Source organism: Echiichthys vipera (assembly GCF_963691815.1).
Source record: "Echiichthys vipera genome assembly, chromosome: 6".
Taxonomy (NCBI): domain Eukaryota; kingdom Metazoa; phylum Chordata; class Actinopteri; order Perciformes; family Trachinidae; genus Echiichthys; species Echiichthys vipera.
In genome coordinates, this window is record NC_139831.1 from 20,830,176 (window position 1) to 20,855,904 (window position 25,729).

The following is a 25,729-nucleotide window of genomic DNA, read 5'->3' on the forward strand; positions in this document are numbered from 1 at the left end:
TTTCGCAGGTGACCATCCAGTTGGGTTATTATTACCCAGCTCATGGTTTATTTATTTTCCCGCTTTTTCATCGCTGAAGTCGAACTGTCTGCCTCTTTCTTTCTGACCAGACACCATCGAGAGCAGCAGGTAGGTTATATATGAATACTTATATCCTAACGTTATACTGTAGTTTGAATATTGTCACAGTATTTTTACTTTAAGATAAATAAATACAATCCAAACTTTATAATAAACAGATAAATGATTAGATCCACCAATTTAAATTACCGTTCACTGACTCCCCCAAAACTTAATAAACATTTTATATAGAATATGCTTTACCAATGGCTTGTGAATTGACTACCAAGTTTTTGTCTGTCTCATTTTATTTATTTAATGCATACATTAACTGTCTGTGGGCTTTATCTGTGTGGATTTACTGCCCCCCTTAACATTAGCTAAGTAGTTAACGGTTAGCTCGCTATCCTGCTACCTTAAACAATGGTAGCTACATTAACTGTTCGCTTGTGAGTAAGTATGTTATCGGTTGGCTCACTAGCAAGCCATAAGAATATATCTGCACTGGTTATAACCAGAGCCATACAGTCCATGGTTACAACTAAAACGGCTACATTATGGCTTGCTTAGCGATTAGCTAACATCAGCTTAACAGGTAGCTTGTGAGTCAACCGTTGACGTAAGTGGCAACATACTAACTTTAGAGAACGTAACGGTTCTAGAGAGCGCTTACAGATGGAGGTAAGTTATATGGTTTTGCCTCGTGTCAAAGTGTATTAACAGTAAAGGTTAAAGGCTTCAATTCATTCTTTTTCCATGTAAACTTTACAAGGCAGTGGGTCCTGTATATGAGATTGACGGACAAGTGTGAAGTTATTGCGAAAGCCTTTTTTTTGTAATTTAAATAAAAAAAGTTTTTGTCATTGGTCTGACGTGTCTGTCAGGGGGTGGGTGACAAACATTAAATGCATATTTTAATTCACATTTACAGTGATCTATTTGTGTTTTTATGATTATGTGAAATTATTTTAAATAACACAATCATATTAATGTTTTGTTTATTTCTATACTAAATGTATGGGTATCAAAATATTATAAAAAGAGAGAGAGGCAATGAGATGAGAAATAACCCATTGTATGGGTAGTATTAACCCAGTGGTAGAGTTACTTTCACCCACTAGGTTGGGTTAAATGAAAAACCCAACATTCTGGGTTAAAAACTGCTCCCCAGCACTTGGGTCAAACCAACCCAGCATGTGTTCTGTCTAATAGTGAACCAGGGGCTGGGGTTAAGGTTGTCTCATTTTTTATCCCAGTAATTTTAACTGTGTATGTGACGCATACTTAATCGATAATTTAAATAGATTTTGGATACATCTTAAATTGAATACAAAATTGCAATGCAATTTGTTATGTAAAACAAGCATTTGTATCGGAATCAGCAGATCTCTCCAAATTCAGGTTTCGGATAGGAACTGAAAAAAAATGGATCAGTACATCTGTGTCAAAGTGATTCAAAAGCATATTCCAGATTCGGCAACAATTATAAATTTACTATATATCTGTAAAGTGTTGGCCACCGCATTGTTTTGGTATTATCAGGGCCATGCAGACACATTTTCCGTCTCAGTTCATTGAACACTTATATGCTGTCGAAAACATGTTTGAGGGCAACTTTTCTAGGAAAACATCCCCTACAGTAAATAATGTTCTTAGGCTGAGACATTACTGTGGGAAAAATAAAATACCAATAAATATATTCATGGATTCCATGGGTCATTTTTAAGGACAAGTTTAAAATCCAATCATTTAAATTTTAGGCCTTACAATGTCTTAATAGTACAATTTTGACAAAAAAGGAAATTAGGAATTTTGGGTGTAGGCATTAGTTGCATTAGTTTAGTTGCATTAGTTGCCTTGCATGTTGCAAGTCAGAAAACATAAATTAGTCAGATCCCTGTTAATGTATGTGTCATTAGATTGAACACAAACAATTTTCAAACCCCTCTACTTGTACACACATGAGTAGTAAACTGCTCCACACAGATTCCAAGTTAGCAGGTGTTCCATCAAAGATGTTGGGATATTTTTACTTTAAACAAATCTCCAAAGAGCATTTCCTGTGGATAATCAAAGTTTTTTTTCTCTCGTTTCTATGGAATTATTTTGGGGAGTTCTGCTTTTTTTTGGTTTGCCAATTAAGTTTCCTTTGGGTAAACGTCTCTGCCTCCAGCCTAACAAAATCAGAACAGTGTTGGTGCATATTTTAGTCTGAAAATCACATGCATTGAATTATCTAGTTTTATACTACATGTGAAACATGATTTTCATGCCTACTTTCCCTTAATTTCCGTGTTGTATAAAAATCGAGATGCATGATCAATCAACATCGTATACTGTGTCTGGTTTTATTATTGTCATGCTGAATACTAATGCAGTGCAGACTTTTTAATCCAGTCTGTATTTCCAGTTTCATTAGCATGGGAAGATACCAGAAATGGCTCTTTCTTCTCAATGATTTCATGTTGAAGTCATACAGACATACTTGAAGCGTCAAGTGGACAGTTTAGCTGACAGTACAATAATTCTTTTCAAAGGGTGTTTAGAATGGACAAAGCTGATGAGGATAAAGTTAGAACAAAAGAACTAATTTGCAAGTTAATAGTGCTTAATCAGTTTGTCGCATTAGTGCCTGTTATAACAAAGGGATATGGGCAGAGGGATTTGGACAAAGAGGCTTTAGAGCTGATGAAAAGGCCACAGCCCAGATGCGATAATATTACAGTGAGTTTAACATTGTGCTGGTTGAAGGTGAATGAGACTCTTTAACCAGTAATGTGGATAATTATGCTTAAACATACAGTAGTTAAATAATTAAACAACTGAACTGAGAGCAGGCCTACACTCATGCTGTAAAAGTTCACCTGATCAGCCATCCAGTAAATAGTCCCTGCTTGTGTTCATTCTAAAACATATTATAATGCTTATATAGCCATTCACATGAGGCTTATTTAAATAAAGCCCTTTCCCCCTCACAGGCTGACTAAGCGTTTCTGAAATCTGGCGAGAGAGATTTACAACCTGTAACTAATATCTGAATGAATTCCCAACTTTTGTGTGATACCGGCTAGACTCTTAAGTCATTAAGATGATGAATATTCAATTTGCAAAGATATGATCTTATAATGCAAAATAGCAATATTAATAGGGCTAATGCATGCTCTCCTTCAGACACATAAATTAATCATGACTCCCTGGTGTAGGCCGTGTTCTGCAACACACACGTGTAGCATAAATTACTCCATTACAATCCCACTTTGTTTGCCCACAGACAAACAGGAGATTTAATGATTTTCTGTTTACATGTTTAGCAGGGGAAGCATAGCTGTTGTCCCTGAACCTAGGTAAAAGAAAAACTTAACTGCAGCGTTTGAAAATCGTAGGGACTTCCATAACATTTTATTAGAGTTGTTACTTTTTAATAGGATTGTTATTTCCCAGTTGTAATGTGATATAGATTGGCTTTTCATTTATCTAGAGGCTTTTAATTGCTCCAACCTAGTCTCTACTAAAAATCAGCATATGTTAATGGGATATCTGTTTCACCCCAATAAAGCAAGGTGATCCGATATTATGGTGCTTCCTACACACTGGAGAATGACAAAAGAGTGATAATGGTCAGTTTTCAGATGCAGCAGCTTCACCTTTTAACTCAGGTAATATGATTGCAATTTGGTGATGCTGTAATATATTTTAGAAGACATAAACTCTTGTATGAGATATTACTTTCATTCCAGCTCAGCAAGCAGCTTGAGTGGCAACAGACAAACCATAGTGATGGTTCAAAACAGAAGCATCAAACAGATGGCATTTTTCAGAACCTGCAATAATTTTCTTTTTTATGGCTTTCAAAAACAAATGCAACTTAAAATTGGCATCATTCATGGCATGTGCAGATGGTGTTTTTGACTGTTTATTGATAATAGTCTCAAAACCAGGTAAAACTGTTTTGGCAAGATATGGTTGGATGGCTGTTAACTCACAATTATCAGTCACAATTACTCAATAAATAAGAGTTATGGACAAGTTAGATTTCTTTTATCTTTTACATAGTTTTTCAGATAGTAAATACCTCAGAATTTCCAGGTTTGGATACTATTTTCCTTTACTGAGATACTCTGAATTGACACTGCAATGAGAAATAGTCACAAGACAGGATGTGTCAGATTAACTCAAACACATCATGCTACAACTTTTTTGTTGCTTCATGGTAAAGGACGGTTTACATTTTCCGTTACTAATCCAGTGTTTCCCATTAATCACCTATAGTCTAGGTAGGCCTGCCATAGTTTCATCATGAACTGAAAATGTTTAACATTTCTTAACAGGAGGGGTCTGTATAGTCTCCCCAGGGGCTTCAACTCGACTCACAGGCACTTGGCAGATCCCGTCATCTCCCCAGCTCTGCCTCGCTAGACGCATTTCCCCTGTAGTCGTGCATCGTGAATAATTCTGCTTGTTGGCTTGTAAAGGCTCAGAGTGAAGATGGCGGCTTACTGCATCTCCTGCCTGGAGCTTGATGCTTTCTCGGGCCGCTCGCACCTTCTCTTGCTGCAAGTACGACTTTTGACCGGGGAGGACTATCCTCAGGGCATCAGAGGTCAGCAGCGATGCAACCCACTTGTCCTGCTGTGTCATCACCATTCATATAAGAACTTTATTGATCCCACACGGGGCAAATTCACTTGAGTGTGAAATAAAAATAAAACGAGACGAAAATTCAAATCAAATCACTATAAACACTATATACACCTTCCACTTATGTATCCATGGTGGAGAATGGCACTGGCAAAAGATAACTACACAACCAAAGTTTGTGTCAGTGTGTTTTGTCCTAGTATCGTGCAGCCGTAAAAACAGGGCACTTGCCTACACTACAGCACATCTACAGTAGCTGTCAAAAATAGATTTGACCTTTGAGGCCCTGTCAATTATCCTGTGAACATACATTGCAGCTGCAGGTTTCTAGGCAGGTCATTAGGAATCTGGAGTAATACACCTTAGGCTTTATCAAACTGTAAAAATTAATCTTGTGTGATAAATATTGTATCAGGCACTGGTCTTTTTCAAAGAGACCTATATCTATTGCTCAGTCAGAGACCAGCCTTCTATGACCTACAGTACCAGGCTGTTATGCATTTAATCAGAGCTGAGTATGATTCATTTTTAAAAATAATCATCCATCAGTTACTTACAGCTCCTATCAAGACTGAAATTAGAAATCTGACAGCGCAGAGACACGTTTTTACTTACTTATTCCATGTAGGCTGCACATGTTCTATTTTAATAAAATGAAGCATGTTCTTTTCTCAAGTCTTATAGCCTGGTCTAACTGAGACCTTTCTTCTACATCAAAAAAATAGTCACTCTTCCCTGCAGTTCGCTTGCTGCCGGGTTGGAATATAATGAAGATGATACATATTCAAGTCTACAAAACACGATTTGAATCAACATGTTATCAACATGTAATCGTGTTATCATAAGTATAGGTAATACAGAAATGCACTGCTAAATACAGTAAATGATTTCTGTTAAATGTTTCTGGTTAATACAGTTTGTTTAAATAAGTGTGTCAACCTGATTTTGTTCGTGGTCATCCCTCCATGCTTTCATTTTTGCACATTTTCTCACATATTTTTCCTCTGTCTGTTGAAATAGAGTAAATCTGTAATAGTGGTTATTCAGTTTCTGTTCATCTGCTGAACTATCATATTGTAAATTGGTTCTACACCTCCCAAATAACAGGCATATCAAGGGGAACAGTCTGACTCAGTGCCCATTGCCTGCCATTCCAGGCACACCATCACTTTATGTTTGAGTCTTCATTTGCCATGACAACAGTGCAGATGATAGAGCATGACACATCTTTGACAGACTGGGGAGTAAAGTAGGCTTGTATGTGTTGTTTTCTTGTCACTCTGCTTTATGTAACAAAAGTCTAAAAAAAAAAAGCGCCAGTGCTGCTTCTTCTCACATAATACAAATGAGTTTGCAAAGCTGATAATGGTATTCTATCATGCATCTGCAGATATCCACAGAGCATTAATGGATGCTCCCTGGCTGGCTGTCTCAGAATGCAACAAGCAACTGGTCAAGACACAGACTGGAAATCAAACATTTTGCAAAAGGATGTTATGGGGCTAAATGCATCTCCCCTGTGCTCTGAAACAGTTACTGTGCTGTACGAGTTGGAGTGTCTAAACACTCTGTTGGCCCTATTACAGGAGATCAACCCCAGTTATCTGTTGTAAAAATCTGAAATTATTTATGAAAGTCTAGTCTTTAAATCCTTTTAACTCAATTCAGATCACAGCCTAAAACCATAAGAAAGAAAAAAGCTCTTCAGCTTCCTACTGCTCTGCCATAATCACCGTGATATATTAAACATAACCAGTTATGGTAACGAGGTCATTAATTAAGCTAATTAATGCAAGAATTAGAAAGTTTCTGTGTCAACATCCCTGTTTTTTGCATTACCCAATATAATCTCTGTATTGTAAAGCATAAAGTAGTTACATAGAGATTTAAAGACGATCTGTTCTTTATCACTTATTCTACAAGTTTAAAGGTGCTCCAAAATCCAATTATGTACTTTTGTAGAGAAATCATCTGTTGTGTTCACATGATTGTGTCAGCAGACAGACATATTTCGCCCAAACAATATAATACCCAAGATGCTGTGTTCTGTGATGGCTGGAGGATAAAAGACGGAATTATGGAGGCATGAGGTTGGAAAATACTGTAGAGCCGCTGGTCAAACAACCTGATGCCAGAGCATGCAGCAAAGTGATGGCTGATGGCCATGCCTCGGCTTGGCCTGGCTTAATATTTGCACAGCTGTGTCTGGTCTGGAGCACATCAATGCAGGTCGGCCACCTCACTGACCACAGCGGGGTCACCACAACATGCAGACACCAGAAACAAACTGGGACAATCTGCTACAGATTCAGAAACTTGTGGCTGGGCTCTTATGAAAATGACAGTAAACACAACCCTTGTTTCCAAGTGCGAAATGATATCTGTCCTAACTGTGAACTTATATTTACAGAAAGATGGTTTTCGTTTACAATTATTACAGTCATCTTCTGATAGAGTTCAGCTGTTGAGTTCTCTTATCTTTTGTAGAATATATTTACATAATTTATAATAAGGTTATTGGGCTACACGGTGGTGTAGTGGTTAGCACTGTCGCCTCACAGCAAGAAGGTCACAGGTTCGCATCCCGACCCCCCGACCTTTCTGTGCGGAGTTTGCATGTTCTCCCTGTGTCTGCGTGGGTTTTCTCCGGGTACTCCGGTTTCCTCCCACAAACCAAAGACATGCATGTGTTAGGTTAATTGATGAGTCTGAAATTGCCCGTAGGTGTGAATGGTTGTCTGTCTCTGTTCGTCTCTATGTACCCTGTGATAGACTGGCGTCCTGTCCAGGGTGTACCCCGCCTTACGCCCGATGTCAGCTGGGATCGGCTCCAGCACCCCCGCGACCCCGACCCCGGGATAAGCGGTTGAAGATGAATGAATGATAATAAGGTTATTGAAAATAATTAAGATGAAGGACACTGTTGTTAGGGAGACAAGCTTGTATAAGAGATTTATATTGAGGATTTGTATGTGTGTATTACGTGGGATCAGGCAGCTACAGTATAACCATACAGATATCTGCACAAATCAGACTGCTCGTTGCAATGCGACTCAGCCAGGCATTTGTCATTCTTGGCTGAGATGGATGGCACAGTGGTACAATATTTCAGTGTTCACAGTATAAATAAGCCTAGCGGCTAGAGGACTTCCTCTGCTCAGAACACCACTGTGAATTTCAGGCTGCATGCACTTTTTTTTTTTTTTTTACAGCTTTAACGTTCGTTGTTTGTTTACATAACTCACGGGAAAGGTAAGATGTTGCCACACTGGTGACTTCAGGGAGGATTTAATATTTCTGTTGTTTCTTCGTCATTCTGAAAGTGCAGCTGTGTCGTTAGCTGCAAGCTTCCGACGGTATGTGTGTTATTATTTTTTTTCTTTAGATGTGCGCATGTATGCTGGGGTGGAGTGTTGCTTTTATACAGTATAGCAGTTGCGAGCGACTTTCAAATGAGTTGCCTGTTCAAACCTGTCTTTCTGTTGTATATTTTCCCTTCCCAATAAAGCGGTATTTACTAATTTCAGACCCTGATGGCAAATATTGGCCGTGTTTTGGATTTTCTTAGAAAAATGACTGCTGCCCCATGTTCATTGCACATCTTATCTTGCGCAATAATTATCTCTCTCTCTCTCCTGGTAAACAGCAATTAAGTATGCCACGGTCACCTTGCTCCAGGAGTATTTTAATATGAAAGCTTGAGGTTAATGTGTGTAAATTACTGTATGTCTTTTAATCACATAAAATCAGAAATAATATTGATATTTAGATGGAAAAAATTTTCTAAGCAAGGCAAAGTTGGCAAACTGGTGTCATATTGTCAATGCTACTCAAAGTAAAGTTTAAAGTACCCCACCACTCAAAATAGTGGTGGAGTATTGTGAGGAATGTTTAATTTAATATCAGAAGAAATCTTCATGGCATGAAGTCGCCCAGTGAGAGAGCGCTTGATAATTTAAGAGCATGAAGTACTTATATCTTTGCTTAATGGCCCCGGGCATGAACAGGATTTGAGAAATACCAAGGTCACAAACTGGCCTTAATAGGAGAGTCCTGTCTCTCATGCACCAGATACCATGCATCCTCTTTACCTTCCACGGCAGCTGAATCTTTGGCCAATCAACACCCAGACGAGTGGGATTTTTTTTCAACTCCTCCCTCCGGCGCCGACTCAGGTCTAGGTATGGCAATGTGAGACTAGTCAAGAAGTAAACATTATAATTGAGGGTAATGAATGATATACACTACAATCTGGAAACCGGAACAGGCCATATCAATCATGAAACATCTGAAAATGGATGTTAACGATTTATAAAATGTTTCACTCCAGACGCCACTGAAATCGAATCTCTCTCACCCTCCTCTGTCCGTCCCTTTCTCTGGGACTCCTCATTTGTCGCTCCTGCCAAAGTGTATTAAAACTACTTTAGTTAAATTGTATACGCCTTAATTATTTCATCTTTGTGAGTTTGCATCATTTTGGATTTTAATCACAGAAATGTGTCTCAAACATAAATGTAAGTCAAATGTATGTTTTACAATAACATATACTTTTACTATATCGTTACATTATGGGTATGCCAGGTGTTTGTTTTGTTAAATTGAGAGTTTAGGTTCCACTGTAATTGCCTATATCTCTCTGGTAATGACACAGTTTGAATTTAATCAGGTCAGTTTTGTTTGCATTGAACATCAGAGGAACATAATGCTGATCCTATCCTGGGCACAGTGAACACCTGCTCTTCGTCTTTCATCTCCATCCCCTTGTCTTTTTCTCTGTCTCCTCATCTTGTCCCATATCTCTTCTCTTCCCTTCTCGAAGCTGAACCACGCTTCACATGGATTCAGCTTCCTTTTTGGTTCCCTCAAGATGTTGACATAAAAAAACCCACTGTTTATTCAACTTCTTGTAGTGATGACAAGATCATCCACTTCAAAAACACAGACACACACACACACACACACACACACACACACACACACACACACACACACACACACAACAAGACATTGTGGCGATCAGATAAGCAAATCAGTAATCTTGGTGACTTACAATATCTTTGCCACACCAAAGTCAAGTTATTTTTAGGCAATTATCTCACAATTTGTTATTGTATGCAGCTCAGAGTAAATACAGAAGACTCAGTGACCTCAATGGTGGGTGCAGCGATGGATCCAGGGCTTCATGTAAGTAAACACAGTGAATTGTGGGGCTCTGAAAAACGTAGTTACTGCTGTCATTATTTACCTCCAAACCTCACACATAAATTTCTAAAATTAGATTGTGCATTTGGAAAGTGAGCTAATTGAGCAGGAGATCTGCAAAAATATTTTAAATCGCTAGATGTGTGTACTGTTGCGTTTGTTGCGTACTGTTGCGTTTTCTTTGAATATTAATGAAAGCATTTGCGTCATATATTTGACTGCATTATGTCAGTGTTTTTGGATATTGGCTCTGCTGTGTTACCACTGTCATAACGATTTGCTTTCTGCCTGTACGAATCTTCCACCCAATAATGTCTGTGAATGGTCAGGATTTCACTGATCTCTTGATACGTTCTAGTGTGTGCTTTGAGCTGAGACGTGCACTGTGCTGCCCAAAGAAAACCTCTGCAGTCTAAACAATAGAGCCATAAATTTCTACATCATTATGAGCTATTCAGATGTTCCCCGTTCGATGTGCATATTTTAGAAGCCAGAGGGCCATCAAAGCCAAACATAAAATACAAATGAGATCTTTATGAACCCATATTCATTCACAGTCTGCTACTGCATTCCGTTTAAATATTTTTATCTAACTCTTTATCTCAATTATGCCCTTCCAATCTGTTGAACGCTTAACATTATACAAAATGCAACAAACGCAATGCCTTTTATGTGGTCATTAATCTGTGATTATATTTGCTTTGTATACACACACTCTATATCTAAATCATTTAACTTGGGTATCTTTAAAACAGCTATAATTGTTTATTTATTTAGAGCAAAAAAAATAAATACTTCAACCCTAACAACTTCCCGTGGGAGTGGCCACCGAAGTAGGGAGCCTCAGGCGCGATCAGAAGTATTTGGCCAGTCAATGTCATTATTTCCCAGGCCACCTGATAAAGCCTCAACAACAGGCATAACTCACACGCCTCAATTCACCTGGTCACATTTGGCCTCAGGTTAACACTACCACATTGAGATATTACTGGTTAGCATAAAAATAAATAAACAATATTTAAACCAAATGTAAATATGTACTAGGGTTGGGTAATATTGCTTTAAGGAAATACAATGATATACCTACAGTACATACATAACAGGCATTGCATGATTTAATATTGTGCTGTTATCTTGGCCAACCATTATTGTGTTGAACGCTAATCTCATATCACCCAGGCCTAATATGTATCAAGCTTCAATCATTTTGCCTGATAAGGACTTACTTTGCTCAGTTTTGTCTCACAGTCTTTTAATTTGATTCCAGTTGAGTGGGTTTAGAAAAAGATACCCCCTTTCAGATAGTGTCACATTTATTTTTTGTTAATTTCAATAACCTTTTCTAAAATGTCAAATCTCTAAAACTTAGAGACCCTCTACTGAAAAAGGAAACCCAGCCAAATAGCTGTTGTTTAAAATCTTATTTTACTTAATGGCTTTAGAATTTTTAACCATTTAATTACCTGCATTGCTCTTGGTGTTGACACAGCACCAATAAACTACAGCTTGTGACCACTTAAACAAAATAATGTTGAGAAACAATCTCACCACTAGGTCCATTAAGTAGCTGTTATGGTGCTTTGATTATATGAAATGATTTCCATCAGCAGCTTGAGTTGACATGGAATTGATGACGTTCAAATGTCCTTTTTTACAGAGCACTCTCAGGACTGAAGTGAGGTGCAATTGCACACCTGTTGATGAAGATCGTATATGATTGAAAGCTTAATTTTTCTCAGCAGCCATTTCCATGGTTGAGATTAAACTTTATAAAATGTGCTAATATTCTTGTTTCTTATTCCTATTACCATGATGTACACATGGCAAATACGCTTATAACATTGCATTAAAAATAGATGCTGGTTTCAGTGTGATAAACCTCAAAATGATCCGTGTTCATTTGTTATCATCTAATAATAATTAGCTCCAGCGTATGAAAAGGTTAGTGATAAAAAGGAAGGAGTCTGCATCATATTTAAGAGAGAAATATTCAAATTTGTTATGGTTTACAAATTTAATACTGTAGTAGTATACAGTATACGGTCTATAACTTTAAATCATATTTAAGCTTTAGATTGTTTAAGAGGGATCTCTGGTGTCAGTTTAGGATTGCATTAAGATACATTGATGTGTAAATCATTGCAGTGTTGCTATTTCCTATTTCCTCTTGTATACAGTAGCAAATCTACATTAGTGGCATTACAGGGTAAATGTTACATCACATATCATTGAGTCACATTGTATAGCACTGCATTACCGGCATAATGAAAGGAATAAATTGACCTGTATCAATCCACCAGCTCCATAAAAATGTATCTGGATGCAACTCATTGTTGCTGGTGTGTTATGACTTGAATCAAAATGGCTGTAGTGTGATATACACACTGCTAGCAGACAAATACACCATGCAAGCTGGTTACACAACCATGCATGTTTTTATGCAAACAAATCTGGTGTCAACATCTATTTTGTATTTTGGTTTTCCATGTCGGCTGCAGTGTATCTCTTTGTTGTCAACACCCCAAAAACGCAATGAATAGGACTCTTTGTTATGTAAACAGGTGTTACAGACTTGTAGCATTGCTCTTAGAGATGCTGCAGAGAAGAGTTTTGACACCCTCATGTTTTTAAGACATGCTGATGCTCACAAATCCAGACTGACCTTGTTCAAAGTCAGATGATTTGCATGGGCTGTCTGAAAGCTGCCCTAGTTTATTGGGTGTACAGCAACCCAATATTGGTCAATAACTGTTTGCAATGACATGGGGATATTACAAGGCACAGAGGGGAGTGTAAACATTTCTGTAACAGAGTGGGGATGAAAATAAATGAGCCAGTGGAGGTGTGAGAGTTAGTCTGAATAGCCATCGATGCTCTTAGACACTGTACAGTACACAACACCTCACAGAGTAAGGATAGTAGAAAGGCATGATCACAGGGAAAGCTGTTTATCTTTGATTTTCCTCAATCAGTAATCGGGGCCCTGGTATTGTCAATTATTGTAATTTTCCCCCGTTTGACAGTGCGTAAGCCCAAAGATCCAACACAATACTGAGCCTCATAAATAAAGGCAAATCCAGACTTTATAGGATTACTGGCTCCCTTATAAACCAGGAACTCAACACTCTCCTGAGCGAATATTCCATTTATAGGATTTATTTTGTAGATCCCAAAACAGAGTTCACCACTTTGCTGAACCTAAGGAGATCAAATGGTAGAGCTCCGATGTCAACAGCCCGCTAAGCTTTTCAATATGCATCACCTCAGCTGACACTGTGAGAGGTAAATCTGGAGGGCCATCAATACTGTGAGAGATAGAATTGAACATGACCCAAAATGCATCAGATAATAGATCTCTGCTTGGGGGGTTAAAGGGGATATGACTGCTCTCTGCATAGATAATGATGCAGGTGATGTCTGTGTTCATTTAAGCAGTAGATTAAAGATATAGATCATGATGTTGGCCAATTTAATAGGGGGGTCCGTGGGTATTAACTTGTTTTGAAGCCAGCCTCAAGTGGTCATTAGAGGAACTGCAGTTTTTGTGTATTTCATGTTTGTTTAATTTCCTTCATCCCCAGAGGTTGCGGCTTTCCCACAAGCCACAGTATAGGCTAATTGCACATTACAGGCTCCCATCAACCTGAGTTGGGTATAACACAAAGCAGGCTGTGCTCATGTAGTTTTCGTTCATATAACAAGGAAAAGTAATGGGCACTAATTCATGTGTATTCTATGTATTTATTGTGTGTGTATTCCCCATTGTGAAAGCATGTGATGTAGTTCAAGATGGCATACTGCATTTTACAGAGGCAGATTGAGGTTGCTGGCTCCCAAAACACAGGACTTTTAGCCAGGTGAGCCGGGTTCAATTCCTGTCTGTACTAAACCAATCCATGGCCTTTTTTTCTGATCCTAACCAAGTGTTGAACAGAACTTAAAATACATGTGCATGTTGAATTATTTATGATAATTTTGAAAAATATCATGAAATGGACACTTAGTACAAGCAATTATGTTGCTGTGGGACAAAGCTACTGTAGCCTAGTCTCCAATCAAATGTCATGTATTATTGTAGATATTTATATAGTGCATCAATAAAAATAAAACAATGGATGTTTTGGAACTTTTGATATTTATTATATTGAGAGAAGTCACACTGGAATTGGATGAAAAACTGTAAGGGCATTACGGGCATAATGTGCATTTCACGTATACATTAATTCCTTTAATTTCATGTAGGGAAAAGTAATGGCTGTACTACTTGGAATACCTGGGCTCGCTATTCCTGTTGTTGCTCGTTGACTCACTTTTGTCGTTATGTATGCAACCCACTTTATTATACAGTCTATGGTGCAACCAGGGGTGCTTTCGATTTAGTGTCAACGACACTTGCCCAACTCTACCTCTGAATGACTAACCATTAAATGTGTCTCTACATCAGCCAGTATTCATCATTTCTTTGGTTGTCTTGTAACCCCTCACCAAGGAAAAACAGTCTTTGCTGGTCGTCTTAGAGATTTAGTTGGTCTGAAAAAGCTAATAATTATAGTAATGCGCTGGATTTTTTTGTTTTAAGGCATGTTTAGATCTCAGTGGCTAGACTATTTTGTTTTAAGAATTTTAACGAAGTAAAATTTTCTTACCCCATTGGCTGATTTTTTTTCTCAATGCAATATAATTTGACTAGATTTAGGACATATTAGGCTTAGAAATAGGCCTTATATTCCTTAACTCTAATCTTATTTCTAGAAGGGCTGTCTTTGCAGTGTAGTGTTGCGTAACTTTTTAAAATCAGTTGAAATGACCACATACACTGTAGAACATGATGGTGGGTGATGGAATACTTGATTTCATATTAGGGCTGTATGGCCTAAAAGTTATATAATGGTATACTTTGAAGCATATATAAGCGGTAATGGTATTATATCACAATATATTTATCTTAAAGTAGGCTACAATTTTGAGGCTATTTTCTTTTCATGCTACTTTGTACTTCTACTCACCTACAATTCAGAGGGAAATATTCTACCTTTTTACTCCACATTGATCTGCTAACTTAAGTTACTTATTGCTTTACCAATTTATTTAGATTTTTGCTTAACACTGGTTGCCGAGTAAACACACAGGCTTTAAAGTGATAGTTATAAACAATACTTCTGTCCATTTGCTGTTGAATTGCCCGTTTTCAGTGTCAACCTTTTGGTTTTTCAAAGTAGAAAGAAACATTGTGATGGTTATTTAATCATGGATTTAACCAGACTGAAATGATTGCAACGGAACAAGAAGCACGAGGAGCAAGTCTGCCAGCGTGTCGTTATTTTGACACGTAGAGACAGAGATGCGAGAGAGGACAGCAGTCAACAGCAGTCAACATCGGCTACTACGGCCATGAATGACTTTTTCACAGAGGCTTCTACTCAAAGGTCTTGTAAATATTAATTACTTCCTTGTGGGTTGGATCTGTTTTTGTTCTGCCTGAACACAATGTGTGGTTACATCAGAGCTGCTCTGCCGGTGTCACGGTAGAGTCGTAGCGCAAAGTCCTATCGTCCTACAGTTTTTACGGTTACCCTAGCTCATAGTATGACAGGGTTGTTGGGGATTTGTCAGACAAATGATTAAGAACCACTAATAGAGAAACCACTCTATTGAACTGCATGTGTCACATTTTCATCGTGTTCTGTTTGTGTCAATAGCAGTCACAATATTTTTTATGAAATTATTTTGATACACGCATTCTGTGACAATAAAAGACTCAAAATACTTGTCTTCACTACAATGTAAAGAGATCTGCATTTGCTTATTATGTCATTAAATTAAACCCACTCAAGGCTCAATTAGTAAAATGTAACATAGATAGCAACAAATCACAGCAAAAAAAGACAACTACAATAAAGGCATTTAGTTTCAAGACAAAAGACATAGACAAACATTTTGCAATTTAAAGATTTTATTCTTGTTTGGCAAAAATGCAAGACATACTGTACTAGTACAGATTTTTATTGAAGCATCAAGTTGAAAATAATATTCAGAAATGAGCCACATAAGAAAGAATAATCCCTTTTAACTTTGTTCTTTTTCTTTTTCTTTGTATTTGAAAGTCGAGCCCATATAAGAGACTCACACTGTTTCTTCCCTCTTTACAAATTCATCTTTTCATCTGAAATCAAATCATACGAGATGTCCCATAGCAGCATGAAGACAGGCAGGAGTGATGCTTCAATGCCTCTTCATCTAAGCACATGCTGTTTACATTCTATAGTGTATTCATCAATAAGTAAAAGACATTTCACGCTACACATCACTTTGTTTATGTGTAAGGTTTTGGATTCACATGTGAGAACTATTTGCCTTTCCTAGGAATGTAGGTAATTACCGGAGCTGAGAGTGGTGTGGGCTTTCTTCTCCTCTACTTCCATATTTAATATGCCTCCATGTATGATTTTCACCACACAAGGAAAAAAAATTACAATGTGTTGGGATGACACACATTAGGCTTATGGCTTTGTGCCTTTGAATGACATGTGTAGGCTGTACTAAAGCATAATATTTCCAAGTGTATGAATAATTTCCAAGCTCAGGCTGATAATATCTAATTAAATGAGTCAGTGGGCAGGCCTGCTTTACCTATTTGTCTGGATGCCAATAATGCCATAGCCTATTATTCTACACTAACAGGCCTTCTTCCTTTTCTTTGATGTCACTCGTGATAAGGTATGCAAGCTATATGTGCCTGCTATATGTTCTTTTGCTTGTCATAATGGTTTGTTTTTACTGTCATGCAACAGTGTATTTCTATATAGGCCACAGAGCAGCCTGTTTGTTAATAAGTGAAAGCGCACCAGGGGGTATAACAAGTACTATCTCAAACATCGGGATATGCACCAACATCCCTGCCATGAGTTCCTCTGTCTATCTTTCCAAGTCAATAACATCCTCACTGCATTGAAGAAAAATCAATGTGTGTGAGGCATGATAGTATTGTGAATTCTAGACGCACCAATCTCCGCTGCAGAAATGTCTCCTGATGATTCAGGATGGTTACGGCGTTTGGAAATTGCACATCATCCAGCAGTCAAAGTGAAGGATGCAAAAGAAATGAGTCAAGGTGAAATCAACTTCTCTTTTCGACTCCATCATGTGTGAAAGAGACGCACCTCGTCTTCCTCCCCGCTTGAGACGCACGCACACGCACGCCAGACATGAAACAGACAGGATATGAAAAAAGAAAAACAAATCAACTATTCTCTGTGCTTTCTCTACAGTCATGTCAATATGAGGGTAAGTGACTGTTCAATATTCTCCACGACCTCCAAAATGATGAGGCGGGTGATGTAAGAGTTACAACTGCTGCAGTGTATTAGAGAGAGCGTTGGCGCAGAGAGGAGGGAAGGGAGGACAGAGAGAGGAAAAAGGGGAGAGACAAACTGACGGACAGATTCAGAGACAAAGAAAATATTGAGTGGAAGTCTTAGAAGAATGTTTACATGACACTTTAATTTACTCCTAATGCACTCCCATCTACAGCCTGATCAATTATTTACGCAATTTCTTCCTTTTATACTTAAGTCATGCTATTTAGCAGGATAAAAAAAACAACACTCTTTAAACGCCTTTGGTTTTTTTTGGTTATTCAATTGACTTCATGATGTATTCAGGCTCATCAGACATGCTCTGCCCACACTGGTTGTACTGAGTGAGTATCACATCACAATCCACAGTCAATGGCTTTTCACTGTTCTGTTTAGCTACATGTTCTCAGGGGAAAACTCCTACACACTTATTCAGGCTCAGCGGTATGAAGATGTGTTTTGTTTTAGATTGGCTGAGGTGACCGCTTGATAAAGTACTGCTCTTGTACAAAAGTCGTAAACAGAATATGATGCTGTTGTGTAGGAGGACATATGGAGTGTATTGTAAATGACGAGCTTTGCAGGAGACAGTAACAGGATGGTGTGAGCTCTAATGCAGCCATTATAAAAGGTAAAGAAAGTATAGATTTTCAATTTCGATTTGTTCAAGTGTGTCAATTAGGACCTGGGTTACAGTGGGAATTGTAAATGGAGTCACAATACTGTTTCTAGAATCAGCTTTCATTTAAAAGAAATAATAAAAAAAAACTACTTTGACACCAGTGGTGATCATCACCTCCTCGCTACATTTTGAGTTTACCTCCTCATTTGTGCCATGGCTCAGCAGCTGTTGAGGGTACTTCTGAGGAGATACACTTACCAAGTGAGCGAAGTAAGACTGAATTACAATGAAACTGAACTCCAGACAAAATAGATTCTATGGGGAAAGGGACACAAAAAGAGAATAAATCAAAAATGCCACAATAAATGTTGAATGTTTGCTCTACACCCAGAGAAGTGTACTGCAGTGGATACCGCAGGTCAGAGTGATACCTCTTCCGGGACCCATAAAGAGATTTGTCAAGTTCCTGTGTCTCGATGTCAAGTGGGTATTTAAAGGGATCGAGCTTGCTCCCTGACCTGGCATACTTCTTGTCAACCAAACTCAATAGCGCCGCAACAATCAGATTGAGTCAAGTGAGTTTGACTGACTTTTGTGGTAAATGTTTATCGTTGTAACTATTCAGCTGTAGTTTTTTTGAACTCACTCAGGAGAAGCGACAATGATGGAAATTCATTGACCCTTCACTAATCTCATTACTTTGCAGGTAGATTTATGATTATCCTCATCAAGATTAGTGTAATGTAAAGATTAATTAAAGGATAATTCTGTTTCTAGTGATATTTAGATATTTATGTGGCCTGGGATTTGTCTGGGAGCTTGTATTTATCAAACATCTCAGTATTACTCCAAGGTATTAAGCATACAGTTTTTCTTGGACTGAAAAATATCCTCACTATAGATAAACACAAGGGATAATTATAAAGCCCCTCACAGGTGCATTAGGAAATGAATATAACTCATGAGATGATTTTTATGACAATGAATGTAAAATTATGATATATTAAATTTTGACAATTGCAATACATTTGATTGAAATCACAATACTATATTGAAAAAATGTAAACAGTTAAAAAAAACAGGAATGTGTTTTTGTGAATGTTTGAGTATTTGCCATCCTTGATGAGGCAGATTGGCCTGTCAATATTTCACTTACACAAATGTACACTGGTTAATGCTCAATAGTCAATAACTCAGCCAGGAAAGATCAATTCTCACAGCTGGATTACATTGCTAAGACATGGCAATTTTTGGTAAATAAATAATGAGTTTGGACATCATTGAATTCAGTATCACCAGTAAAGCCTATTTCCACTTTCTGAAATCTACAGTTACTAAAGCACAGTCAAAGTTTGAGCCATTTTAGTTTCTCTTATTCATATAAATATAATTAGCATAGTTTTCTTATAGCTTCTTTTCTTACCGCCTCTTCCCCCGCTCAGCACCAAACCAGCAGACCAAAGTACAATGGACCTGGGGGATATGGCTAGAATCTTCTGTCTTGATATAGGTTATTTTTAATCTGTATATCTTGACAACCACTAGCATAACGCGGCAGGGCCGTAGCCCACTGCAAGATGTTCAAAGTAGTGCGTAAGTGCTAGCATGACTTGTATTTGAATGTAAGAAGGTGGACACGTGAGATTGAGGGGATACTTTACACTTTTTAGCCAGGTCTGTATCATCGCAATGTGAGCATTAGTTGAAAATGCGTAATTTCCGAGACTCTGTTCGTCGGGGGACTTCCACCGTGGAGACAGGCCAAACACTGTTGATCTGAACACAATTATCACATTGCCATGACACTAATCTCTATAAACAGATTCTGCATAGGAGTGTAAAATCTGTAGGCAAAAGATTTGGGTAACTGGAATGGTCTGGTTTCCGTTTGTAGTCCGAGTAGTTTTTATCAATCATGTCTGAGCAGTGCTTTGGGTGCATGCAGGTACACTGGAGATCAAAATAAGAGAACAAATTATTAATACTTGATTCATTCTGAAATATTGTTGTTTTTTATTGTTCAGAATTTGATAGAATATCTGATGTGGCTATACCACTCCTGTACTAGCATGTTTTTTAAATAACCAAGGCAGAGAATCTCTGGAAAATCCTTGGCAACAAAGTAATGTCTAAGAAACCCACTACAGTTACCGAACTGTGGAAGAGACTGAAGAAAAATGGACCAAGATCAAACCAGAGCGGTGTGAGAATCTAGTGATGTCCTGTGGGCGCAGATGTGCAGAAGTCATTCAAAGCAAGGGCCTCTACACTTCCTGTTCATTTTTTTAATCCTATAGCCCGAAGAAAACATCGTTTAAATCTTCTCTTCTGATACAGTGGTTACTGTTCTCTCATTTTGCTCACTGCTTTTTTCACAAAATAAAGGTTTTTGTTGAAGTGCCTTGGTTATTTAAAACAGCATGCTAGTACAGCAGTGGTAAACCACCAAAAAAAGAAAGAAAAATAACAGTATTTTAGAATAAATAAAGTTTTAGTAAATGTTTCGCTATTTTTGATCTCCAGTGTAAACTGTCCACGTGGAGAGCAAATGAGGCGGAGCACATTGGCTGTCATGCAATCACAGGAACCATTAGTTGTTGTCCGAACAAGATTTAGCTTATTAGCTTTTTGTGGTTGTTTATCTGCATTCATATGCAGATATCTGTTTATAGAGACGGCCTTCTCATCTCAAGTTTCTAATCAGACTGTAAACAATGAACACCGCTCAGAAGAGGAACTCTTGCCCCAGATATTCTCTGGCTACACTAGAAACCCTGAAATATTAGCTGTTGCCCCCAGAGGCTAATTTGTCTTCAAACAGATAGCCGATGCGTTCAGAGATTGCCTTGACACAGACCTGGATGGAAATGGGTAAAATGTCTCCATGATGATCTCTATGACTCCAAGATGACATTTTCAAATTTCTAGTTTTAATTAACAGGCCAGTTTACTATTGTACATGACAAAGACACCCTTAAATTAAACTGAGACACTGGATGTTTTGCGTGTTTGCTTTGTAAATAATTATAACGATTAGTTACCGATTAGCTTTCTGATAAGGTATCAATCGATTAATCTTCTAACTGTTTCTGTGAGGTTGATAATGGTATCCCCCTCAAAAGTCCAGTATTGGTTGAGCTATAATCATGATTAATTTCCTGCTCTACAGCATTTTTGTGAACACAGTGACATATCATGACGGGGATTTTGACGATTAACAATCCAAATGTCTATATTGGGTTTGGAGATACAATTTTAATCCCCCAGTTTAATGATAATCCCAACTAAAAGTTGGACAGAAAATGAAGTTTTCTATTGCACCCTCACTTGGTTCCTACAGGCTTTTCCTTAGTCAGAATGTATTCAAATTAATGCTGCCAATTGATTATACATTTTATTTATTTATTATTAAAGATATCAGGGTCAAACTGGTCAGCGTGGACTTTAAGCCTCTGTATGTGGGGCGCCCACTCTACCACTGAGTCACAGGGCGCCATCAATTCTTGAACATTTAATCGAAATAATAGCCTGTGATTAATTCATAATGAATCACAAGTTTAAAATAATATTGTATTTGTGTTGGCATAAAGAAAATGCATGAATAAAGGGATAAGAAGAATCAGAGGTTTTTTAAAAATGTTTTTACTTATAACATCTCAGCTTAGTTTTGATGATATTTGAATAACAATTTGATTCACTTAATTTGCAGAGAAAAAAAAGTCTAAGTGAGTGATTGGTGTTGCTCACAGCATCCATAACTAATTGTAGACTTAATTAGCATGCAACAATATAAGAAGATATAAGCAGCGCCTTCTACAAAGTGAATGTAAAAAATGTCCCCTGTAAATTGTTTTCAAAGTAACATCTCACCCCAATGGATGCTACAGTGAATATGCCTATTTAAGAAACTAAATGCCTGCATCTTTGAAGAGACGAAGTGAAAAGTCTCTTTTCACCCTCTTAGTGGAATAAGGTTACTTGAAACACTGTAAACTTGTGAAACGGTCAACCAGTTCACAATGTCTACTTCTCTTTTAACCAGTTGCTCAGGCAGACTAGCTTGTTGACATTATGAGATGACAGAGATGACCTCTCCTTCTGCACCATGTGGTCTGCCAGAGGGAACAGTCCCACACATGGTGCTATTAAGGCAGGTGCCGCCAAGCACTTTTGTTCAATATAGGCCTTATATGCCCCTATACCCATCTAGAGTTTTCTCTGTGGACAGTGCCTCATCTTCAGCCTGACTCTGACCCCTCAGTAGGAAGGCCATCTTTTTCTTTTGTTTCTCTGGTTCCATTTCCTCTCTAGAGGACTGTGATGCAGGTTCTCTGTCTTTTCACACCTGGCTCATCTTTCTCCACACCCCTTCCCTCTCTGACCTGAGGCCCTTGAATCTTGGATCTAAAGAGGAACTGGGATCTGTTGCTACACTTAGCAAAGACAGGTTTATGTTCTCTGTTGAGGTCCTCAGTGAATGCAGCTTTGAAGCGCACTATATAGGCAGGGTCAACATCTGAGACCATCCTACACAAAAGGTGGCAGAGTGCAGGCAGCACCACAGAGAAGCACACATATGTGTCACCACCCAGAAGCTCAGTGACATCCCTACAAACACACAAGACCAACATTATGAAAGATTTCCCTTTTCCTTCAGATAATACCCATTCAGAGGATAGACCCAGTGTTTCCCTTATCATTATAAATTAGGGGGGCACTGCGCCTAACCCTAACCATTAAACTGTCTTATTAAACACTGACTGGCAAGCTAAGGAAAGAACATTCAGGCGACCCGCTACAGTGCGCTGGAAACGCATGAAAACCATGATACCTTTCATTTTTTTTGTCATTGAATTATGGATGCTGGGGTCAAAATTGGTAATATGATTGACAGCCATAATACATATATAAAGGGAATTTGTTTTTCAGACACCTAACACAATTTGGGTGACAAGGTGACCTGGTGGTCGGCACTGTCGAGTCACAACAAGAGGGTTCCTGGTTCAAATCCCAACTGGGGCCCTAGGTTAATTGATGACTCTAAAATTGCCCGTAGGTGAGAATGGTTGTCTGTCTCTTTTTGTCTCTATGTGCCTTGTGATAGACTGGCATCCTGTCCAGGGTATACCCCACCTCACGCCCGATGTGAGCTGCTATAGGCTCCAGCGACGCCGACACGGACAAGCGGTTGAAGATGAATGATAATACAATTTGCTCAAGTTCCGTATTCATTTTGCAATTCCATCAGGTTATGTACATATAAGAGATACTGAAATTTAAGATAACTATTTGCAGAAGAAGGCAAGACAAAATGCTGGCTGGAAATGATCCTACATAAAAAAAGATCATCCGCTGTCAAATACAAATAAATAATATGACTCATCCCAAATGTTTGAACCACCTTAATCCTGATAATGCCCTGAATCAAGTTAATCCCATGGCTAGACTAGGAAGACATGGAAATGTTTCCAACCCTGAGGAAAAACAAAGAAGGCCGTCAAGATCTATCCAACCTAGATAAAAATCTGCAAGTAAATAAACAGAAACCAATTCCTATTAAAGGTCAATTGCTTCAATCTGAAATGGAAACATGTACATGCTGTAATCCAACATCTCAAGCTTTGCCAAAGCGTCAGCGGCCATGTTCTTAACAAATAGAAATGTCAGAGCAGGACACAAAGCCATTTCCACAGGAGGCTCTTTTCTTCTTTCATAAACATGCAAGAGAAATCATCTACATGTCAACCATCAGGGATGAAAGAAGAGAAGAGAGGTACAGTAAAAGTGAAAGCAGCGAGAGAAACAGCAAGCGAGGCAGAGATAGAAACAGAGGGAGAGAGAGGGGCTGACAGTATGTCCGTATAATCCTGGACTTATTAAACTCCAGGGTGTGCTGTTTGATTTTTATGTTAATAATGTGCACCAACACATGGCAGGCAAACGGGTTGTGGATGCTCCCTTCATTAAACAAGGTAATTTACCATACCAGCAGGACTTAACACAACCTGAGATGAGACCTATCCTATCTGCAGCAAGCTGCTACCATGATTGCTTCATACACTACACATTTCTTTTATTCTATATGTTGCACTGAGTGCCATTTATTTGTCCCTCTGGACATATAGACGGACAAGTGCATGCGTTCCATCATAATATACAGTATAGTGTGTAACCACCACCGACAAGGGATGTTTTGAGTCTATGTCTGACTCCTTATTTTATCAGTAGTGACTCCGTGCTGCTCGGTAAAAATGTATTTGCTGAGCATATTTTCCCCATCGTGTTCCTTTAACTGTCCATACGGACAGATGCCCACAGCCATTGAGTACGTCCTGGTTCACTGAGTCTTTCACTTCATCATAATCTTTGTCTCATCAAATCACATCATAGTTATTTCCCCCATGATGTAGCAATTTGTCATTGTAGTTTCAGTTCAATGCATTGTAAATGCCTTAAATCCACCTTATGTTTATTTTTTTTTCTGTTACATGATCACTAATATTGTAATTACGAAGTTTATTAATTACTCATGTATGAACAAAGTTGGGTTAATCATTATATAAACAAGATGTATTAATGTTATACTGTGTATCTGTAATGTATGCATGTCACTGTCTTTAGTAAAGTAGCAAAAACTAAAGAATAATACCACACCTCAAACTGTGAGTGAGCAGGAGTCGTTAAGCGTCTCATACATAAAGCAGTGTGTTGTTTAAGAGTTTGCTTTGATCTGTAGCAGTGTCACAGACACACGCACACACACACATAAATAATAAAGAATAACAAACTGCAAAATACTCCATGATCCCTAACACTTTGAAGTAGGTGTATAAAAACAATGGAATCCCACATCAGTGCAGTCTTCTGGGGTCTTGAATATAAAAGACTGTTTACTGTTTTAAGTAGCTTTTGGAAATTGTACTATTTATCACAAACACATAACATAATGCAAAACTTTATGAAAGGAATGCTAAAATGACATGATCTTAGTAAAACTATCTGGCCAATTATGTCTTCATAAAATGCTGTACTTCACTCTATTACTCTTCGGGCTTGACTTTATTTTGTGAATCATTTTTTTATAAGCTCACTTGTAAACGGGAGGACATGGAAATTGTTTTCTTTAAAAGTGGCAGTAAATGTAACTGAAATACACAAGGTCTTATTTTCATGCCTTAAATCTGGGCAGAAACCTGCAAATGAGACTGTAAATTAATTCTATAGATCTCATAACAGATTATAATACTTAAAATATGCTCTGTCCCATTAGTCAGCTATGCATTTCACTTCTCCAAAAGAGTGCTGGTGCAGCCTTTGCACTTCTACTAAGTTAATCAGTTTTATTGCTGATCCTTGCGTCATCAGGTGTCACCTCATGTCAGCAGAGATTTGAGGTTTGTCTGCTCTGTGTTCCCTTTCAGTAGTGACTGGTAAAATACATCTTGGAATAAATTCTGAGATCGTTAAGGCACTGTTATACTTGTTTTTTTCGTTGCATGGTTTTCATAAGACCAGGCGATACATCATCAAACACTGTGCATTGCTCTGTGATTTCATAAACACACTTCGGATGAATCAGATGGCCTGAGGTGTGATTTCATATACACACTCACAGCCATGAACACACACAAATGCACATTTTCATTTTAACTAAACTATTAAAAATAAATAAATATATATTTTACCTCAGTTTTGTTCATTTTTTAAAGGCAGTTTTTGATGGGGAGGTGGTGCAGCCATGGGGAGTGAGTATTCATTTCTGACTGACTGACTGACTGACTGACTGACTGACTGACTGACTGACTGTCTGACTGACTGACTGACAGACGCATATTTGTGTCAGTTTCAA